We start from the raw sequence: 6,259 nt of genomic DNA, 5'->3' as shown, positions 1-6,259 counted from the left end.
AATGCTGAAATTGATTCTCCTTTAAATTCCTCTGTCTCAATTTGAATATCTTTATGATCTGCTTAATAATTTTTCTAAGGACCGTATCTTGACACTCATATCAATCAACTTTTTTAGAGATAAACCAAGAATTATGAAACAGGCAACAAAGATTATCAAAATGATAATTGACATATGTTAATTTCAGTTGATTATCCCTTTATTTATTGCCCTGTTTTTAAATCGTGCATTGTGCAATCGTACAGAGACCATAGCAATATTGTAATACTGTTTCACATTTTTAATGTGTGAAAACTCTCTTTTTAAACTAATTCCTTCCTTTAAGACTGCCAAGTTGTCAAAACAAAACAAAAACAAAAACAAAGAATTCTTATCAAGTCTTCCAACAGCTTCATTGAATTGTGAGTCCTAGTATATTTGATTGGAGAACTAGCCTGAGGAATGTGGCTGTAAGGGAAGTCCTCATCCCACATGGGAAAGATAGGGAGAGGGAGGGGGAGGGAGAGAGGCAGAGGGAGAGAGAGGGAGTCAGTCTGCTCTCTGAAAAACAGCACATGGGATTGTGTAGAAAGAACAGGTTGGGCATTTTGGCCTGATAGCAAAGCCAGCTGGTCTACAGTGGGTAAGCCCCGTGGCATCAGCAGCCCAGGTGCTTCTGGAGTTTGTGTGTCAGTAAAAGACTGTTTAGAGAGGCTGCAACAGGAAAATCCAAACTCCCTCAGAGGCTTGGGGCAAAAAACAAAAGAAAACCTAGACACCTGGGCAGAGACTCCAATGGGAGCCCAGCGTGTAGCTCCATCCTGAGCAAGTGACTTTTTGATGAATTTGTACCTTTACATCGGCTCCCAATATGTTGAATGAATAATAAAAACCAGAGACAGCTATTGGCATTCAAGATGAAGATCAGAAAAGCAAAGCAGCCAACCTCTAGAGAATTCTCACCTCTACCAAGGCTAAAACCAAAAGGGGGTGATCCTGTTCTGCATGACTGCAGACTAAATAACCAATGAGACCTTGAGCTCCTGTCTTATATACCTCTTTAGTGCTGGGATTAAAGGGGTGCACCACTACCGCCTGGCCTCTATGGCTAGCTAGTGTGGCTACTGGGATTAAAGGTGTGTGCCACCACTGCCTGGTCTTTATGGCTGTGGCTAGCTTTGCATTTTGATCTTCAGACAAGCTTTAACAGATCATAAATAATATATCACCACATAAAGCTGAAGTCCTCAGTCCCTGTCTGTGATGCTCTGGCCATCAGCCAAAACTCCAGGGACTGCTTCTCAAGCAGCAGCAGCAGCAACATAAAAATGTGAAACTTGTACAACTAGACACTAACACTGGGCCACACAGGTAGAACCAACTCATTTCTCATGATGACTCAAGCTCAGGACAAGCAGTTTGGACAACATGTTTAGGTTCTTTGATCAGCACTAGGGACATTAGTCTCATGATTTTGCCTCACAGATCTTTTATCTTAGATGCTGCCCCACAGGGGAGTGGTTTGTTGTAGGCCAAGGGAGCAATAACATGGAAGTGCTGCACACTATTAAACTCTAAAAGTACCAGCTGCATCTCCTAGAGTGTTGTGTGCAGTCCCTACATTTTTCTTATTGTGGTAAGTGCTTTGTGGGTACTGGACAATATCACCTCTTCATGGCACACATGATGCTGATCCAATGTAATCCAGTCTAAGGAATTTTCTTCAGTGTTTGGCTGGGATATCTTTATGGAAAATAAATATCTAGTCACTGGTTCTGGGAACACTAAGATCACTATGTATGAAATCTTATTCTGAAAATGCTATAGTTTAATTGAGTAAAACATTTCTAATTTACAGGACTAGGAATGTCATTACTTTAAAAGAAAAGAAAGAAAAACAAAACACTCAGAGTGACATGCTTCTACACATTGACATGAAACTTCCTAAAGAGGAGTCGAGCCCCAGTCTATCTGCAGTCACCCGTCTACCCACTATGAACAAATGGAGCACCACAGCCACAAAGACAGAGGACAGAGTGTGTGGTGGAAGAGGAGATGTGGTTCTAGTTCCCTGGGGGCATTTGTCACTTATGCTTACGTCTTACCCAAGTCTTACCTTCCTGCCCCTTGGGGTTCACCTTGTTGTGAATACTTTATAGTGCAGTGATGTCACCAGTGAATTAGTGCCCAGATTTTACATCCCCTAACATTACTTTTTGTACTTTTATTGGTGAAAATTTTGTGTAAATTTTAAGCATATTTGATTTATTACAGTAAAACCTTTAGAACAACAGGGAAAGAATTTGTCTGGCTAAGGGTATCCAGGTTGTGCACACTGTTACAACTGCTGTGAGTTCATATGCCCTGCTATGTGTAGAAAACATTGATCCAATGTAATCACCTGCTACCTTAAGCTCAAAAGAAACAAAATATAAGCATAGAGTGGGGAGATGGGTCTCAAGTCCCAAAAGTATCTGAAAAGTAATTGATAGCAGCTGGACAGCAGGAAAGGGAAAGTCAGTTTTCTTTAAAGGTGTGGTCCCTGGTGGTTAGATCATGGTACAGTGGAAGGTGCCACACCCAAGATTATATGGGCAGCTAAAACTGGCCTGAATGGGTTAACAGTGGGAGAGGACAAAAGTTAGGTGGGCAGGGAAGGGGGATGGAACTGTTAAAAGTTGAGAGAAGGGGTGAATATAATAAAAATATTTTTGAAAAATAATTATAGTATTTTAAGACTTCCTTAATAAATTGTGTAGAAAACAATATTTTCACTTATTATTTTGAATGCATTGTTCATCATAGCATTAAATATATTCACATTATTGTACAACCATCATCATGGTCTACCTCTAGAATTTTTTATCTCCCTAATTTGAAACTCTACCTCCAAGAAAGCACTAACTCAGTACTGTTCAAATAGCTTTTACAAATCAGCATAGAATGAAATGTGAATGGTCAAAGTCTTCCAAGAAATGTGTGTGTCTCTTTAGCAATGTCCTAAAGCACAAATTTTCCTATAGGAATTTCACTTTCATTCCAACTCTGAAAACATTTAGATATTTGGCTTCTACTCAGATGTTTGACAAAATAACTCAGAGAAGTGACTAGCGATAAAGAAAGACACTATTCATCACAGTCAAACTTTGACTTTAGTCTTGTGCACAGCTCAGACTTGTCCACCAGTGTATGAAAAGTTATATCACCACCATGGGCAGACCTCCAGTCCTGTATCATAAACCTTATAGATGGTGATTTCTGGCCTGAAATTTAGACTGCTATCTCTAGTATTACATAAAATAGATATGCAAAATTTTAGGAAATAATGGGTATTTACAAAAGCACAGCTATTATAAAGAAGACTAGCTACTAAACTTTAAATAACATATCATAGTACTTGCACATTTGGGATTGACATGGGAATTTTTCTTTAAATATTTGTTTCATTTTTATTGTGTGTGTATGTTCTGTTTATTTGTATGGTTCATGAGTGAAGATGCTTGCAAAGCCAGAAGAGGGACTCAAATTCCTGAAGTTATAGGCAGTTGTGGTCCACTTCAATTTTCAGTTGACTATGACTATTAATCAAGGTACTACTTTGGCCTTCAACCACTCTCTACAGGATGCAGTGACACACCCATCTCACTAGTGGTCCACTGATGTGAGATCTCAAAATGACTAGGGGAAGTCTCATCTCCCAATAAAGCAGATTCATAATTGGGTTTTCTGATAAAATATTAGAATCCCCAGACACCTGGCATAAAAGGAAAAGAAAAATTGGTATTGTAGGTTCTAAAGCCACTTAGTGAGATCATAATCTGAAATACCTATCTTTTGTTTTGCAATCCTGTACATTTTACTACCAGACAGTGGCATAGTCAGCTCCTAATTGAAAACATATCTCATATGTTATAGACTTATTATCATATTTTGTAGGACAAGATAATATAATATTTTTAGTATGTTGACTATTTGTTTCAAAATGAATCAATTGGTTAGAAATAAGTACACATAAAATAATGTGAGGATGAAAAGACAATATCAATGTTTGTAAAGTACTATAGCCAGTGAAGCCAGACCCAATGATAAAGTGTCTACATGTTGAGGATAAGTTACTATTCATTCTACTGTGGTTTTAATATGGCAACAGAACTTGGAAAATCATCTACATGGTACCAGATTTGAATGCATGCAACATAAAACTAGGAGAGGTATGGAAGCATGTATGAAAATCCCCAAAACTCACTGAGACCCTATATAGCTGGGCTGAAATTCCTCGTTGAAAGCCCCCATTGAACATTGTATGAAACAATGAAGGAAAACTTAAGTTTGAATGGAAACCTCAGGAAGTTGCAGATGCCAGGTCCAAGAGATATTTATTAATGAAAGTTGTAGACACAGAATAGGGCTGACCCCAGACAAATGCTGTATGTATTGCAGATGGCAAAGCTTGAGGAACAAGGTTACCTTTGGAGCACAGAATTATTCCAGGCATGGAACTGTAGTGATTGTTGTTTGCGCTGGTGGGTTTTAGTCTTACTTTTTGTCTAATATTTCTATTTTACTTGCTCTTCACTTTTGGGATTGAAATGTTTGCTCTGTGACATTGTGTATTGGAAGTATGTAGCTTGTGATTGGATTTTTGAGTGGTCCAGTTAAGAGATTAAACTTTGAGTCTCAGAAGAGACTTTCAACTTTTGAAAAACATTAAGATCATTACAGACTGTGATGAATACTTCATTTGCTTTGTGAGATGAATATGAAACTGTAAGGGCAAGGGTAGAATGTTGTGGATTGAATCCTAAACGTTCCTCTATTAGTTATGTTCTTTATTGTTGTCACATCTTGCTATATAAGAAAGCAACTTAATAAAGATTGGGTTTATGTCAGTTTAAAATTAAAAGAATGAATCCATTATGGCAAGAAAGTAATGTTGGCAGAAGCATGAGTCAGCTAGCTGGTCACTACCCAGAAACAGAGATGAAGGACAGTTTTCTGCTGACTTTCTCTTTTTTATATTTATTTAAGGACCTTACCCCATGGAATACTATTGCACACAGGTAAGCTGGGTATTCTTACCACAACTGCCCTGGTATAGAATCTCCCTTACATATCTGTCTCCTAGGTGTTGCTATATTCAGTCAAGCTGACCAGCAATATTTACAGTTAGTCTCCATAGGGTCACATGTCTGAATACTTCATTATCAAATAGTAGATTTATTTTGGAAAGTTGTGGAAACCTAAGGAGAGGAAACTTTGATGGGCTTGTCATCTGAGGACAGGCTTTTTGATCTGATAGCTTGGCCTCACTTCTATCTTCTCTCTGTTTCCTGATTGCTGACTCAATGTTGCTTTACACACTGGTCACCATGTCTTCCCAAATATGTTGTACTGTATCCCTTCTTAAATTGTAAGGCAACACAAAATGATCCTCACTTAAATTGAATCTTTTCAGGTATTTGGTAATGAGGAAAGTGACTAATAGATCTATGATAGATGATACCAGATAACCATGAGGCTCCTTAGTTGCAGGTGAAATTCCCCAACTGTCAGGAAATCCATGCTAGTGATCTCATGAGAGGCTATATCCTCTATGCCAAGTTGTCCTTACCCTGGCTGCCCTTCACTGTCCTTAACTTAGATTAAGATTTAGCACAATGGATATTTTAATTAAGTGTTGCTCCAACTCTGTACCCCTTTAAATCAGAACCAGGATTAAAACATTACCAATAGCTCTCATAATAATGAATATGAGGAATTTCCTCAGAGATGTGATAGAGACAGCCTATTTCTCCAAATGTCTTCTCAAATACTTATTCTAAGCTTTGATTTTGTTCTATATCTTTTTTCCTAGATTTTTAATTTAAATTAGAAACAATCTTATTTTACATATCAATTCAAGTTCCCTCACCCTCCCATCCTCCCAGGCCCCCAACAAGTCTCCATCCCATATCCTGCTCCCTAGGGAGGGTGAAGCCTTCCATAGGGGATCATCAAAGTCTGTCAGATCATCTGGGGCAGGATCTAGGCCCTCCCCGACGTGTCTAGGCTGAGACAGTATCCCTCTATGGGGAATGGGTTCCCAAAGTCCATTCTTATAGTAGGAATAAATACTGTTCCAATATCAGAGGCCCCATAGACTTCCCAGGCCTCTTAACTGATACCCAAGTTTTTATATCCATTTTCTAGGTCTGTTAGAAAGGATGAAGAATGCCACAATTTCATAAACATATTGCCTTATAGTGATCAATCTATTCATTCTTCTCTCCTCTGTATTTAT

This window comes from Mesocricetus auratus, unplaced genomic scaffold (assembly GCF_017639785.1).
Source record: "Mesocricetus auratus isolate SY011 unplaced genomic scaffold, BCM_Maur_2.0 Super-Scaffold_100014, whole genome shotgun sequence".
NCBI lineage: Eukaryota > Metazoa > Chordata > Mammalia > Rodentia > Cricetidae > Mesocricetus > Mesocricetus auratus.
Note: the sequence above shows the minus strand (reverse complement) of the source record.